Consider the following 16,892-nt stretch of genomic DNA (forward strand, 5'->3'; position numbering starts at 1 on the left):
GAGCTTAAACATCGTATTTTACAGGTCGCATGGCTAATTTTCAATCTACGAAGATCATTTATCTCTAAAAACCATCTCTGGCGCCATCTTAATGAATATTTTATCCATCACAAATAAGTTTGGGGGCAAATAAAATGACAAATGACGCTATTAATATTTTTAAAATATGAGCCGCTAGAAAATCAGAATATTAAATTTAAGTCGTAAGAAAGCAACTTTCTTGGGAGAAAAAATCAAAAATTAAATTAAAGAATATGAAACATGCTGGAATATCACATCGTGATTAAATGCGACAATAAATTTAATTAAGAAAAATTATGCATAACAGAAATTACGAATCATGTAGGAGGATATTGCCCTAGTAGCTGTTGTACCATAAAGTGTGATTTCCCTCTTATTCCCACGAAATTACGTGAAGTATAGTTATTAAGTAATTATTACCAAGAAATAACAGAGATATCGGGATGAAATTAATAAAACTAATTCTACATATTTAATAATCCTCTTGAATATAAAATTGTAAATTAGAGCTATTAATTATGCTAATATCTTCTCTGTTTCAAAGAGCCGTTGATTGAAATAACTGGCAGTAAGGAGAAAATAGAGGCTCGCAGAAAGATTGAGTTCCTTCATTTGGAAGATCACAGTGCCTGGTAAATCCAAGATTAAAAGATAGCTGTTAATGGAAATTAAAGCCATGTTCATATAAAAAAGTTGTGAGGTGAAAAAGGAATTTTCAAACTGGTCAAATGCCCCTCACAGGCGATCCAAGGTGGGTAAGACCATCATTCACGGACGATGCTGCCACAGTGAACAAAGTGGAGGACCTCATCCCAATAGACCGAAGAGTAGCCATCCGAATGATCATGCATGAGACTTATAACCCACGATTAACGCAGAATGGGGAAAATGATTCACGAAGAAATGAACATGTAAAAGTTGCAAGCACACTGGGCTCCCACACTACTCACTAATTTTCAGAAGCAAACATGGCACAACCTGCAACGATGACCACGGCGCGACCGGCAATCATTATCATTATTATTAATATTCTACCGGTTTTGGATTGACGTATCCTAAAAAATTGTACAAAAACACATTTACTTCCCTCTCGTAACAAAGCGCACAACCTGAAATCGGGCACTCCAATAAGCCCCTTTTCATCTCTGTGCACTTCCTTCCTCCCTTCGTTAAATATCCCTATCCTGTTCCTGCCCTTTCCCCGATTGCCTAATATTCTCCCCTATATTACAGTCTTCAACTTCCCACTGCCTATCAATACGCCCTTCATCCATTTTCCTGCCTCCTTAAGATTTCTCCCAACAATCCCATCTTCCCCTTTCACCCAACTTAGCACTTCCTCATTTGTTTTCCTTTCAGCTCAATTCACCTTCTCCATTTTTCTCCATACCCACAGTTCAAAAGCCTCCAATCTACTTCTATCAGCTTCTATCATTCTTCTACCAGGATTCTTCAGTGACCACGTTTCCGCGCCGTACATAGCTACGCTCCATATCAAAGTTTCAGCGAGTCTTTTCTTAACATCCTTACTCAACGTCCCTGTCATCAACTCCCTCCTCCTTGTGAAATCCTCTTTGCCTAGCGCAATTCTTCTCCTACGTCCCTATTACTTTGACCATTGTCTAAATTAATTTTTCATTAATAATTGAAAGTTTACGATATTTTCTGGTACTTGTTTATTCAGGTCCTCATACTACTCCCGTTTGTAGGCGGCGTCGCCGGTAATAGAACGCGTGCCATCAGGTCAGTATCACAGCGCTCTATACATTGTGCAGCCATACTGCGTGCATGGTTTAACCTGGCGTGAATTTATCTGATTAATAATGCAAAAAATCGTGTCAGATGATGCTTCAAACCCAAAATATTTACAATGGCAAACAAAATGTATCGAATGGAAAGAGATTCCTGTCGTAATGCTTTACAAATTATTAAACATCAATGCTTCCGTCTATCGCAAAAGTCTAAATAAACCCTTTAGATACCCCCGCGTTTTGTTCAGGAAAAACCATTTCATTTTCAATTGTTAATACTTTTAGCAAAATTGATATCCACAAACGAGCTCTCATAAATGGTATCCATTAATGAATTAACATCGAAATAATCATCAGGAAGTGATTGTGAGCTAACCGGAATATAAAAGCTGATTACGACAATATTCATAATAGATGAACAAACCACAGCTCACCAAACAGCATATTAGCACTGAAAACCATACCACATAGATGATTAATGTATAGCTTTCTTGAATAGTATTTAAGGTAACTTTTGACTGCAACGCCCTGGAAAACTAATGCGTATACGCCTCAGCCTGTGACGTACCCAATCGCCTCCCACCCTCGGAGTCACGTCAAAAACCACCTCCAGATCCGAATTCGGATCCGTGACATCGGCGCGTTTCCCCTACCCTCAAGATCAATAAAACCCGAGGGGAGTGGGGAAGGGGGTATGCGATCCCACACCCCGAGGGGGGCCGGGCGTGAGACGCGCCCGCACACGCCACAGCAGAGGCAGACGTACATCTCATCTAGACGTTCATCTCCCCCCACTCCCGCCGCGGCGACGGCCGACGGAGCCGCAAACAAACCTCTCTCGCGCCAGCAAGCGCCTCCAGCCACTGCATGACGGCGAGACCCTCCCACATCCCAGGCCACCCTCCACGACGACCGACCCACACGCCAACTATCCTCTCTCCCCCTCGTAGAAACGTGAGCACACTTCTACACGGTAATACTAGCCGCTATATGCACGTTCACTGGCAAATAGCGTCCTATGTCACACTCGGCAACTACCACCTCGGGATGTGTAACGTTTATTTATCCCGATAGAGTTATTTAGACAGCCACCAAAAGAAATATGCCAAGTGTACCGAGCAACTCACGGTCTTTTCGGGTTGGTACGCTACAACCTATCTATGATATTCATACTACATGCATTATATATATATATATATATATATATATATATATATATATATATATAGTTATGTATGCATATGAAACTAAATAAGGCCGTGGGGGTGAATAACATTCCCGAGGAATTATTGAAATGTTTAGGAAAATGTGGGAGGACGAGGATATATGGGATTATTCGTAGTATCTATGAGGGAGGAATCTGGCCGAAACATTTTGTGAGATCAGTTTTAGTTCCTATTCTGAAAAAGGTAAAGGCCGCGTAATGTGAGGACTACAGGACAATAAGTTTGATATCCCACGCAGATAAAGTTGCTCTCAGGATCATAAACAAAAGGATAGAGAGTAGGACAAATGATTACTTGGGGGATGATCAGTTTGGGTTTAGGAAGGGGAGAGGTACGCGTGATGCCATTGCAATAATGTGATTATAAATCGACAGGAGTATAGAAGACAATCAGGACAAATTTGCATGTTTCGTAGATTTCGAAAAAGCGTTTGATAGAGTGAATTGGGAAAAACTAATGAGTATATTAAAGAAAATAGGAATAGATTGGAGGGAAAGGAGGCTAATCCGCAACCTGTACATGTCTCAGACTGCTCGGGCGAGTGGGAATCGGGGAGTCCGGTTGGGCAGTGTTAGGAAGAGGTGTAAGGCAGGGTTGCTCATTATCGCCGTTGCTGTTCAACCTATATGTAGAGGAAATGCTTAAAGAGGCATGGGAAGAGCTGGAGGTAGGAATGAAAGTGGGCGGGGAATTCGTAAAATCAATTAGGTTGGCTGATGATCAAGCTTTAGTTTGTCAATCAGCCAAGGAGTTGCAAGCATTGCACAGTGAATTGGAAATTCAGTGTGACAGGCATCTCGGAGGTGTTTTAGACCAACACGGTCGAAGTAGTTAGGACGCAAGGAGAAGAATTTCGCTAGGCAAAGAGGCTTTCGCAAGGAGGAGGGAGTTGATGACAGGGACGTTGAGTAAGGATGTTAAGAAAAGACTCGTAAAAACTTTGATATGGCGCGTATCTATGTACGGCGTGGTAACGTGGTCATTGAAGCAGGAGGATAGACGTAGATTGGAGGCTTTTGAAATGTGGGTGTGGAGAAGAATGGAGAAGGTGAAATGGACAGAGAAGAAAACAAATGAGGAAGTACTTGGTATGGTGGGCGAAGAGAGGGGATTGTTGGGAGAAATCCTATGGAGGCAGGAAAATTGGATTAAGGTGGTGACCATACAAAAACCTACCTAACCGGTAGATTACCTGATAATAATAATATACATATATAAAATAGTATATAAATAATACATATATAGTATAAATAATAATATATATATATATATATATATATATATATATATATATATATATATATATATATATATATATATTAATCTTCTTGTACTTATATGGCTAATATATAGTAGCTATATAAGTACAGAAAGATTAATGTAACACTAGTCAAACACTAACAGGGCGATGGGCTACCAGGGAAGAAAGAATATCGAGAATATGATGGCTAAAGGTGGAATACATTGTTAAGAAGGCTTTGAAAATTCTTAATTTGGCGATACGGAATCTTAAAGGGAGCGTTAGAGCAACTCAGAAAAAGTCGTATAAGACCCTTGTAATACCAATTTTAGGGTACTCATCACTTGTATGGGACCCTTACGAGGAAGAACATATCAAAAACACCGGAAAAGGTACAAATAAAAGCTGCCAGATATGTACTGGGGAAGCATAGGAGGATGGAGAGTGTGACTGAAAGGTTAAAAACGTTGGGCTGGGAACCTTTACAAAGTAGTACAAAAATTAGCAAACTTTGTGGAATGTTCCGCATTCTAAAGGGAGGGAATGCTTGGGCAGATCTTAGGGTTGAGGCGGGGAACCCAAATTTTATAGGGAGGAATGATCCTAATTCGAAATAAAATTCCGGGCACAAGGAACAAAGAAAAAAAATTCTTTTCTTAATAAAACACTGGTTGTTTATAACACAATACTTGCAAAACTATTCGAGCCCTCTCCTAACAGAGTGTATACTTTTAAAAATAGATGTAAGGTATATATGTAATAATTTCATTGGTGGTTTGTGTAAAATTTTATGTTACGGCAAAGTTTTTTTTTCGTACCTCTTATACATGGCAACTGATGTTGATGAGATGAGGAATTTCTTTTTTTTGCGTGAGAGATTTGTGTTTTGAAGTTTCCTTTAAGTGTATTTTTTTGCTGACTGATTTTATTTATTATCTTGTGTGATATTGATTCATGTCATATAATGCCATGTTATTTTTTTCCAAAGCAAGTTCGATTACAGGAATTGTTTATCTGCACATGCAAGTTTTAATAATAAAATTAATAGCATCAATCATTCCTTATATATTTCCCAACTAATTTCCACTGAGGAACACGGACCATAAACCGGATCGTTTGATTTAATATTTACAAGGCAATGAGTATGTCAATAGATAATTTAATACTTAAGTATCAATTAAATAGACCGAGATGAAGTAAAAAGAAAACATGCTCTTTTATCAAGTAAAAGGGTAATCAACCAGACGTGTCCTCTCCCAGTTTCCCCATTCTTAAGGAGCGTCGTTATCTTCCTCTTCCACACAGCGCACGGGAGTCGACAGTTAGCAGGGTGTGCGCGTGTTTGATGGAAGAGCCTGAGGGTTTTTAACTCTTCCTTTCACTTTTGAAATTACGCTTTTCGCACTTCTCCCCTCATCTCCATTACCGTCATCCCTCTTATCTCTCTCTCTCTCTTGACAACGTACCAAACATATTTCTTCTAGAACGAAACTAGAGATTCGATTGGGGGATCCTGAGGAATAGGTACTGGTAGTAAAAATGATTAATTGAAATTAAGTTTTCAAAATATAATCGATAGCTCATCACAGTGAGTTATTACAACAAAATTATACGAGGGTAGTCTGAAAACTAATGCACACATGCTTGTGGACCACAAACAAGATGACCTTCAGAAGCTCGCGTGATGACATGTGGAAGTATCATTCCCCCTCAACACGCATGCGCAGGTTTGAGGTCGTTGTATTCATCCGGTGTATTTTGAGAAGCGGAAGATTGGAGACGTGTTCTAGTGCTATGTCAACGGGAGTTAAACAGCGTGCTGTTATCGAATTTTAAAATGCTGAAAAAGTGACTCCTACTGAGATTCATCGTCGTTTAAAGGTTGTTTATGGTGAAAATGCTTTTGAAAGTTAAATCGATGGGTAGAAAAATTTCGTGGTTGCGAGCCTGGAAATGCCATAATTGTTGATGAAACCCGCATTGGACGTCTGACCACTGCCACAGACGAGAAACATCGCAAACTCTCTTTTCAAACTTTTCCCAGTATGTATAGGCTCTAAAATGCCTCCGACGTCGAATTGGTCGTGTTGATGGCAGCCTGGCGTCAATTTTCTTGCAGCATGACAACGCTCGCCCACACACTCCGGGCGCAACTGGAGATGCTCTGCGAAACCTGAAATTTGAACCGATTCCACTCCTTCCTTATTCCCCCGATCTTTCGCCTAGGGATTTTTATTTCTTTCTACACCTCAAGAGACACATCAGGGGTAATCATTGCACCTCGGACGATGAGGTGAAGGCAGCTGTCAACTCCTGGATTCGAGAAATTTGAGAAAGACAGAGTTTTTCAGAGACGGAATGAAAAAACTTGTTACATATCAAAATGAAATACACTATGTTATCCCACAGAAGAGTGTATTTCATTTTGATATGAAGCAATTCCACAAAGTTACTATGGATACAATTAACCAAACTTGTTACATGTTGGAATAAATTTGTTGTCTTAATACTTTTATGGTGACTATGTTGAAAAATAAATATTTTCTTTTTAAACCAAAGAATTGTACTTAAATGTACTTTTTTCCCGATCTTACAATTTGTTTTTGTTCGCGCTCTACATGCATGATAGTGTAACTTATACGCATATAATTTCGAGCCTGGGAACACCTTTCAATATTATATCTCCCTTCGATTGTAAATAACAGCGTGGATGTTGGTTATTCCATTCAGACGCCGCCTCAACGTACCATTCAGTACGTTGGCGTGTGGTTTTGGTTAAAAGCCTCTTTGCGCGCGGTTGATTAATTTGACCGTTTCAAAGTAGAGGTAGACCTGGTCCACCAACTGCTTTCATGCATACGAAGAAGGGAGCCACGTCCACTCGCTTTGACTCAATGACTCAAAGGCTAAACAGTGTGGAGCTCAAAGGGTCTAATCTTTCAACGCCTGAGTTTACGGAGGAACATTTCCCTTAGATTAACCCATGGCGTGAATTCTCTCCAAAACCCCTAGATGAAGAACATCCTGCTTAATTTTCCTTCTGGTTAATTAAGGTCACTCTGCGTGCATCAGACTCCTACTCTCTTCACTGCTAACGGGAGTGGAAGCACATGCGAACCCTCTTCTCAAGCAAGTGGAATCCACCTCAGGAAGGACCAAACAAATATACTACACGGTTTGTACGCATTATAAGTTACGGTATCAATTTTTTCTGAAATGTGCGTGAAGTGCTCAATTAAGACCGTCATTTAAGTGTGCCTACGTTCGCTGATTGTAAGTGCATTGATAAGATGACATTGCACACCATTATCACCTAAAATTTGGCGATGCGAAAGATCTGATATACTATAAACTCGGCCGGAAGGTCTTTGATGATCCTGACTGAAGAGATCAAGGTAAAACATAACTTAGGGGATGATCAGTTTGGGTTTAGGAAGGGGAGAGGTACGCGTGATGCCATTGCAGTAATGAGATTATTAATCGAGAGGAAATTAGAACAAAACCAGGAGGTATTTGCCTGTTTCGTAGATTTCGAAAAAGCGTTTGATAGAGTGAACTGGGAAAAACTAATGAGTATTCTGCAGAAAATAGGGATAGACTGGAGGGATAGGAGGCTAATCCGCAACCTGTACATGTCTCAGACTGCTCAGGTGCGAGTGGGGAACAGGGAGTCCGGATGGGCAGTGTTAGGAAGAGGTGTAAGGCAGGGTTGCCCATTATCACCGTTGCTGTTCACCCTGTATGCAGAGGAAATGATCAAAGAGGCATGGGACGAACTGGAGGTAGGAATAAAGGTGGGAGGGGACTTCGTAAAATTAGTTAGGTTTGCTGATGACCAAGATTTAGTTTTTCAATCAACCAAGGGGTGCAAGCATTGCTGAATGAATTGAAAATTCAGTGCGACAGGTATGAGATGAAAATGAATACTAATTAAACAAAGGTTATGCGATTTTCTTTAAATGAAAAGGCAAAGCTAAAAATTAAAATAGGAGGGTAAAACCTAGAGCAGGTAGAATATTTTACGTATCTGGGTAGTCTTTTGGACCAACACGGTCAAAGTAGTAGGGACGTAGGGAGAAGAATTTCGCTAGGCAAAGAGGCTTTCGCAAGGAGGAGGGAGTTGATGACAGGGATGTTGAGTAAGGATGTTAAGAAAAGACTCGTAAAAACTTTGATATGGCGCGTATCTATGTACGGCGTGGTAACGTGGTCATTGAAGCAGGAGGATAGACGTAGATTGGAGGCTTTTGAAATGAGGGTGTGGAGAAGAATGGAGAAGGTGAAATGGACAGAGAAGAAAACAAATGAGGAAGTACTTGGTATGGTGGGCGATGAGAGGGGTTTGTTGGGAGCAATCCTATGGAGGCAGGAAAAGTGGATGAAGGGGGTGTTGACCGGCAGCGGGATGTTGAATACTTTGATAGAGGGGAGAATTTTATGCAAACGAGGGAAAGGAAGGAAGAGGATAGGTATGTTGGAAGGGGTTATGGGAGGAAGAGAGTACTCAGAGATGAAGAGGGACCTGATGTAAAGTAGGATGCTGGATTTTGTATTTTGTAAGGAGTCAAAAAATATTTATTTGGTATTTGTGAACGTCCAAAACTGACCTTAGCCGGTAGATTACTTAATAACAGTAGTGAAACTTCAAAAATTACTTTGAATTTCTTCTTAAATGGTGATAGATGGGATGAGCCAACGAAAAAATAAGTAGAAATTGTTCATTGGTTTGTAACTTAAAATTGCTATTAACAAAATAAAACTTGTTGTTTATTGGAAGGAGGGAGTGGGAATTGATCAGGACAGGAAAACCGCATGCCACCATAAAATGTGCAAAATGCCCGAAAGAGCACTTGCGGGAATACACAGAGCCTAAATAGCACATAGGCTGAGCCATATTAAGGTCGAACGTACACAACAGACAATATTTCAAGAAATGTTTCGTATATATTTATGCATCAAGTATTACCAAACTTTGACGCAAAACCGAATTTTTTTCAAGGAATGATGCGTTTATCTATGTGCATGATATTTACTCATAAATTGTGCATATCAATTATTAATAAGTAAGAACCTGATTTACCTTTGGCGTCGTAAGTTGAACTACGGATTTCGTCATGAATGAATCGAAGTAAGTAATATTATTAACTATTTTGTGAGTTATTGTTATAAAGTATGGGATTGAATTTACAGGAGAGAAATTATTTATGTAAAGATTTATTGCTTGAAAGTAGTAATGATCATTATAAAATGTAATTTTACAATAAATGGCTTATTAAATAGAATGATACTTTTTTCAACCAATAAATAAATTACACCAATGTATACTCTAATCAAAGTATTAAAAAAAAATTAAAATATGAATGTTTGTTCTCGCTTATCGAGAACAATTAAAAGCAAGAATTATGCCATTAAATTGTTTTTTCAAATGTTTTTGCGTAAAATGATAATATATTTTTCTGAAATCTGAGACTGACTTACATTGGAGGCTTCAAGAGACAAAAAAAAATCGCGGACATCGTATTCGTTCACATGACGAGAAAAAATTTAAACTCTTTTTTAGTGTTTATTTGCTTTTCATATAAAAAATTAGTATTTGTTTTCTCTTTCAACGTGCGGAAATGCTTCACCATTCAATGGATACGCATAAAGGGTATTCCTATTTGGTGTTACGCTAATCTGATTTCCGTGATCACAAAGGAATATAAATAAAATCGAATTGAAACGTAATTTACCCAAGACAACGAGCCTGATGTAAAATTTGGGTGTTCAACATTTCTCAGCTATTAGAACGGTCAATTTTTGCAAAACTTCTCCAGTTTAGATTCACGCAAAAACTGAGCATGGTTCGGGATTATTCTGCACAAAGAGCGCCAATATTAGCGCCATTAGCTAATGAGGTTACCATAGTACTTATCTTGGTGGAAAATATGATATCATATTTTATAATTTACCTTTAGTAAGGAGTTCAATTCCCGTTTCTCGCATTAAAAACTATCTGGAAAATAGACTGTAACTCTGAAAATAAAAAAGGCACAAGAAACGTAAAGGTTCTACCTTCCCCCAGGGAGAACGTGATGGGAATAAGAAGGCACTTGTGAGAAATGGATTAGGGTAAAAAGCAAATGGATAGCTGTAGCAAAGCTGGATTTGGATTCATTTTACAAGAGAAAAGAACAAGTTGCAAAAACACGTCTGCATAACATGCATGTCTAGACCAAGTACATATTCCGAAATTAAAATGATATCTTATTCAATGTAATTATTTTCAAATACTTAGTCCCGTTTAATTAATTCATTAGTACACGCTGGTAATTTTATAATTGAAATAAATGAAAGTAATTAAACTGAAATAACATTTAGAAACGACTCTTTCATCCAATTTGAAGAAAATCAGAAGAAATGAATGAAAGCAGATTGAAACGGAGATCCGTTAAAAGTTTTGTTAGTTGCATAGAAACTAGATTTGGCTGTAATATACAATGAAAATAATACAGAATGGGATGAAACGGGCACCAAGGGCATGGTAACACAGAAAACGAACCATAAGTGATACCATTTACAGGGTTCGTCCGGAAAATAAGTGTACTGACTCCTGGGCTGGGCGCGCCGCTCCAGGCGCGCCCAGCACCGCTCTGACGGGCTGCGATTGGAGGGGGGTATGTTGGCAAGCGACGCTGAAAAAGGCAGTCGGCTATGAGCTGTGGTGTAGTGAGGAGCTCTGTTAACGCGAACCTCCACGCTCGACCCACGTCACGGAACGCGATGCCGAAGTTTTTGGAGCAGCGTTATTCCATCAAATTTGCGGTAAAGCTTGGGAAATCGTCTACCGAAACTGTCGGTATGATTAACCAGGCTTACGGGGAGTCAGCCATGTCCAGAAACATGATCTTTCGGTGGCACAAGATGTTCGTGGAGGGCAGAGAAGACGTCGACGACGAGTCTTCGAGAGGTTCCCGATGATGCCTTCGCGGGACCGTTCCAGGAATGGGAACGCCGCTGGAACAAGTGTATCGACTCACAAGGGTCCTATTTTGAGGGATATTAGCTTAAGATATGTAAAAGTGTAATAAATTTTTTTTTCCTGAGCTCAGTACACTTATTTTCCGGACGAACCCTGTAGGTATCTTTTAAAAATGGCGGTAAGGAATAAGCAATGTACAAGAGGTCAAGTGTATCAATGGAATCAAAATGAAAACGAAATAACTGATATTATTAAATTATTACGCAATATCTATTGCGTTTTCTCTTTAACTTAGGCGAACGAAATAAGTAATGAGAATGCATGATTCATGCGCAAACGAATATCGGACTTTTCAAATTACTCCAAATCTTTACCTTTTTTAAAAGAGGGAAACGTCAAATAACTTCTTTCGCACGGACATACCCATTGATTCGGCAAATTTTAAAATGGCCGTATAGCACGGCCCAATGGATAGTGACATCTAAGTTCATATGTGAGCAGAAGTAATAATAGAATACGACATAAATCAGCCGGCAATATGTTTTAATTGGTTGGTTAACTGCGATGTGATTAAGTGCAAAATACTTGAGTCGGTCTAATTAGACCCAATTAAGGATTCGCACGGGTCAATATGAATCTAAACTCTCCTGCTAACAGAGCAGAATGAAAATTCTTCGCCCCACCTCCCCATACGTCCTTTTTTGATTTCGTCGGCGCAATCGGACGCTCTTCCGCTCGAAGCCGCAGTGAAGTACCGAGGGAGCAAATGAAATCCACAGACGTGAAAACATAGACTCCGAAAGGTACTGCGAGTGTATAGGAGAAGTACCAAAAGGGAGGAAGAACGACTCATGGCCATAGAAGTAAACCCACAGATTCACTGGAAAGATTTAGGACTAGGATTTCGGGAATTTTAAATTTAGATCATTTAAAGTGAAAGGAATAAAGGGCAAAATACATACCCATGACACTCGGAATATCACCGATCACTAAAGAAATTAAGGAAACGAATACTCTGCTTAATAAATAAAGTTTAAATTTAAAACAACATTTTTCTCTTAATTTAATGTTAATTACTGTATTGAATCGTACAAAATAATAATAAACCATTCTACTGTTCATAAAATATATTTTTCAACCTGGGTTTCGACGTTACTTCCACCGCTTCAAACCAGCAGATGGCAAAGTAACGTCGAAACCTAAATCTAAATAAATGTTAGTAACAGTGAAATGGCTATCAACTTTAAAGAAAACTTCCTTTGGCCGTAATAAATGACACTCCCTCGTCCAAAAGAAAAACTAAAATTTTCTGTGATGGTTTGTGGGAGGAGAAATTCCACGACAGTGGCCAACGACAACCTCTAAACCGGAATACCCTTGCGGGAAGGTTAACGGGAAGGTTACTCCTCGCCAGTGACCAGCTACATATACAAACACGCTCACACCCAATTGGGACCGTTCACAGGGCTGCAGGGACTCCACTAAGGATGCCTGGGTTATGACCATGTACACACCATCCGTGAATGGTTTCGAGGATTAATCCCGGGTCAAATGCAGAGCAACCACCCAAGAATTCAAAAACACTCCATTAAACACTAATTTATCACGGTCAAAGGAGATTTTCTTTAAACTTGCTATTTTACAAGGCCGTAGAGCCCAAGTGTCCCAGTGAAATTTTTCGTTATCATTTGCCACGAAGAAAATATGTCCGCTTTCCTAATATAAAGTGACAGCGTCAGTATATTTTCCAATTTGATTTAAATTCGTCATTTTTTATACCCAAAGAAGAGACTGTGAAGTCGTGTGGAAAATAATATAGAAAAAATGGACTAAACATATAATACCAAAACATTTAAGTGCGAAAAGTCGGTTGAATTTGTGACCAGATAAACGACGAGTGAGTAGCTCTTTATCGGTCTTAACTACAGGAATATAAAAGGGATAATAGTAGAACTAGTTTTGATTTTTTCTGAAGGTCCTTTTTCCAAAACCTCTTAGAATTAACTATTAAGCATTCAAAGCGTCATCACTCTCGTCAGACTGTCCATCGAAGAGATGCCTACGAAAAAACTTAAAATGCCATTTTTAAATCACCAAAATTAACCGGCAAAATTTAACTTTAAAATTCAACGAAATTGAATCAAACTAAATACATGTACGAATTTAATTTAAACTGGATTTTGCAAAATTTAACCCTCGCCTTTCATCATTCAGAGATTAACAGTCCGCAATAGAGTCAATGGCATCACGGGAGACATTCGAATTCCCTCAGTATCAATGGCAATAAGTCACCTCAAGAAGCCGTCAGGCAAATTCACCGATTGATTCGGATCGTCTATCATGTGAGATACTCCAAACCAAAGGGTCAAACAAATGATTTTTTAACTAATCAGATTTTTAGAAACCGAAAGGTAACATTAAAGGGGAAAGCCTCATGTTTCGTCTCAATTTTTTGCGACGTTGAGTGCGTATTTTAAACGTTCGTGTTTGTTCAAAGTTCTCGCGTCTTAAGACGATTCATTTATTTTATTTATTTATTTATTTATTGATCAACTTAATTGGGCGAGGTTGAGACTAATAGTTCCTTCTCCCACCTATCCCTACATTACATGCATTATATTGAAGACAATCACAGACAACCAAGCCCTAGATGGAGGGAAATCCACCTAGGCGGGAATCGAACCCGCGACCTTTGGGTTGGTAGGCGAGGACGCTACTCCACCGCCACCGAGGCCGGCAATTCAGGCGAGGCGAGGCATTCATGGGGGGTATTTTGAAAAACATATTAAAGTATCGGGTCGAGCATACAAACTAGAGAAAATTATGATTTAGTAAATCATCAACAAACTTCACGGTTGGTGACTTGGCAACGTGAATCACCCTTCCGTCTCCTCCCACTCATCATTCCGTGCATCGATCCTTTTCCCCGAACAACCCTTATCCCCACGCTTGGCAACCTCCGACCATCTTCCACCAATTTCAGGGTCCGGAGAGATCCTTCCGTCACCTTAAGTGAGAACGGGAAACCGGTGGAATTGGTCGGAAGATTATCCCTACAGCGAAAAGAGCGTGAAATGGGAAAAAATACAATTTTCTTTCGCTCGCGAAGGAAATGAGTTCATTCACCAAAGTCGACTAAGCTACCGCGGCGAGTGAACTCAGCTCTGGCAATAAAAGAAATGAATGGTCACGCTATTTGATTATTCATATTTAGCTACCAAATAATTGTTTCAACTTCCTCTGATTAACAGACGTAATATGTGGTCCTTTGCTTATTATTTCCACGTCTTATAAACCCTCAATTTCCTTAACTTAAACTGATATAGTTTAAGAAGGAAAGTTAACTTGATAAAACATTCCAAATTCAGTTCACATTACATTAGCAAAAGCTTGAACCAACACAACATCTTACAATACAGTTAAATATATGGAATAAAATGCCTTACATTAGTTTTCATGGATTATTCAAAATCCTATCATTCTGTCGTGCGTTTAGCCTGATATTAAAATAGAGTACCTTTTTATTTATAAATACATAATACAATATGAAATAAAGTCTCTAAATCCGAGTTTTCACCTTTCGAATCTTAGAAATAAATTTTAAAAATTTCAGAAATAAAAACTTTTAAAAATTTTCTTGGATGTTTCTTTTTAAATTCGCCCGTCAAATCAGCAAGTCAATTCTGCTCCACCTTGTATATCCACGCACCCTCATGTATATTAAATAAACTATTTCAGCGTAGACCAATAAATAGAATAGTCATATGTATGTGTTTTTTTTTAAATTTTTGTCGGTCAGGTCATCTTGGTCAAACGAGTAGCAGTGACGATCCTTGGGTAATACCAAACGATATAAAAGCCCTTTTCACCCAGATACGTGTACGGCATTTAACGGGTTCTCGACTACGAAAATACAGTTACTTAAGGATTGATTATACGAAGCGACGCGACGTGTTTAGGAGCGGCTTGATCGAGGAGTATGGGATGTATTACGTAATAACGGTGATTATTTTACGGATGGAGAGAGAGGGTTTTTGTTACCTTTGGATTTACGAAAGGAGTGGTAGATGCCCCAAGAAGTTGATACTTGATATTTTTCGAAAGTGGAACAGAGGGAAACATTTACAACTTGAGCGAATGCAGGGCGAGGGAGGTGAAGGAGGAGGGGGGAATCCAGGCGAAAGGAGGGTCTCGTGCATTTTAATACATCTCGCGCATTTCCGCGACGTTGGACAGAAACAGAGGGGCCGTGTCGGAACAATGTCAAGGTTGCGTCTGGAACCCTGCGGTGATGAAAGAAAGGAATACGTCCTGGGGACCTTCTCCGGGGGGGGGGGGAAGAAGTCGGGAGCGATGGAATGGGCGAGGGTGAGATTACGGTGCGAGGAGGGAGAAGAGGAATGAGTGGGAAGTTGAAGGCGAGATGGCATCGGGAATGAAAAGGCCTGGAGACCTCGTCGAATCGCATTGCTCCCAGACGCTCATCCCGACGGCTTTAAGCGCGGGCCCTCCCGCCCTTCGCAAGCAGATTGGGAAGAGTGGAAGGGGTAGTGTTTTTAAGGGTCCCGAGAAAATATACGTCAAGATGACGGAGGTGGGAACGGGTTAAGTGTAGGATTACCAGGCGCTGACAGGGCTCACCCCTTCACCCTCGCCGCCGGAGACACCAAGGGAAGCGATGCTTTTGTTTGCTCGACCCTCCTCATCTCGGAGGAGAGGATAGTTTCTCTGGCTAGCAAAAAATAGAATTTGAACGTACTTCGGCCAATTTAAAAAAAATCCATTTATGTTTGAATTATGGCAAATATATTAAAACAATCAGCGGAGTATTTATCCTAATATGCAAGTTAAGATTTTCCAAGAGAGTTAGTGGCCGTATTTTGTTTCTTAGTTTTGCTTTATTTGCCAAAATTAGTGTTTCGTTCCCAAGAAATTAGAAAATATTTTTATTTTATTTTATTTATTTAGTATATTAATTTTGAGTTCCTAATCTTTTTTTAATCATCAGGAATTAGCATAAAATCTTCATTAGATTAGATCTTCATATTTGGATGCCTACTTACGAAGATGTTTACGCTATTCTGCAAAATCGTATCCTATGTCCAATATTTCAAATTATCACGTCTAATTCCACTCGGTACAAGACAAAATCTACTTATCTTTCCCCGACTGAGAGTATGCATGTGACTTAAACTTGGTTTGGTAATTTATTACGCTACTACAATTATATTGTTGTGTTTATATGTAGTTTATGCTAGCCATAGATGGTACATATACTTTTTACATGACCCAAACCCCTGGATTCCGATAACTTTAATCTCATTTTATTTCTTAAGCATAATACATTTTATGCCAGGGATTAACATTTTCCACTTTCTGTAGCAAGTTAAGTTTTGCAGTAGATAGTAACATTCTGCGCATTATTTGATATCAGAGGGAACATCGATGACAAGAGAGAAGTGACATGGGTATGCGGATCAATACAGGTATCTCGTACCTCTATCTTCATTCCCTTAATTGGTTAAAAGCTTTCTAAAGTAAATTATTTTCCCAAAATACACCGAGGACAGTTTTCTAATTTGACTAATGTTAGAAGAGTTTAATGACGAAAGAAATATGGAAAAATATAAAATTCAAATACAGAATTAAATAAAAATAGTCAAGCAAAAACGAAAAAGAGAGATATTCATTCT

The 16,892-nt window shown here is 39.2% G+C and overlaps 1 long non-coding RNA gene across 1 annotated transcript in view; it reads right to left on the reverse strand.

Annotated features, from left to right (window-relative positions):
* LOC139693325 (uncharacterized) overlaps window positions 1-16,892 on the reverse strand; it is a 512,487-nt gene that overhangs the window by 356,450 nt on the left and 139,145 nt on the right. The gene's annotated exons all lie outside the window — the stretch shown is intronic.

The sequence above is a fragment of the Hetaerina americana genome, unplaced genomic scaffold (genome assembly GCF_022747635.1).
Source record: "Hetaerina americana unplaced genomic scaffold, ioHetAmer1.1.p SCAF_46, whole genome shotgun sequence".
Classification (NCBI taxonomy): Eukaryota; Metazoa; Arthropoda; class Insecta; order Odonata; family Calopterygidae; genus Hetaerina; species Hetaerina americana.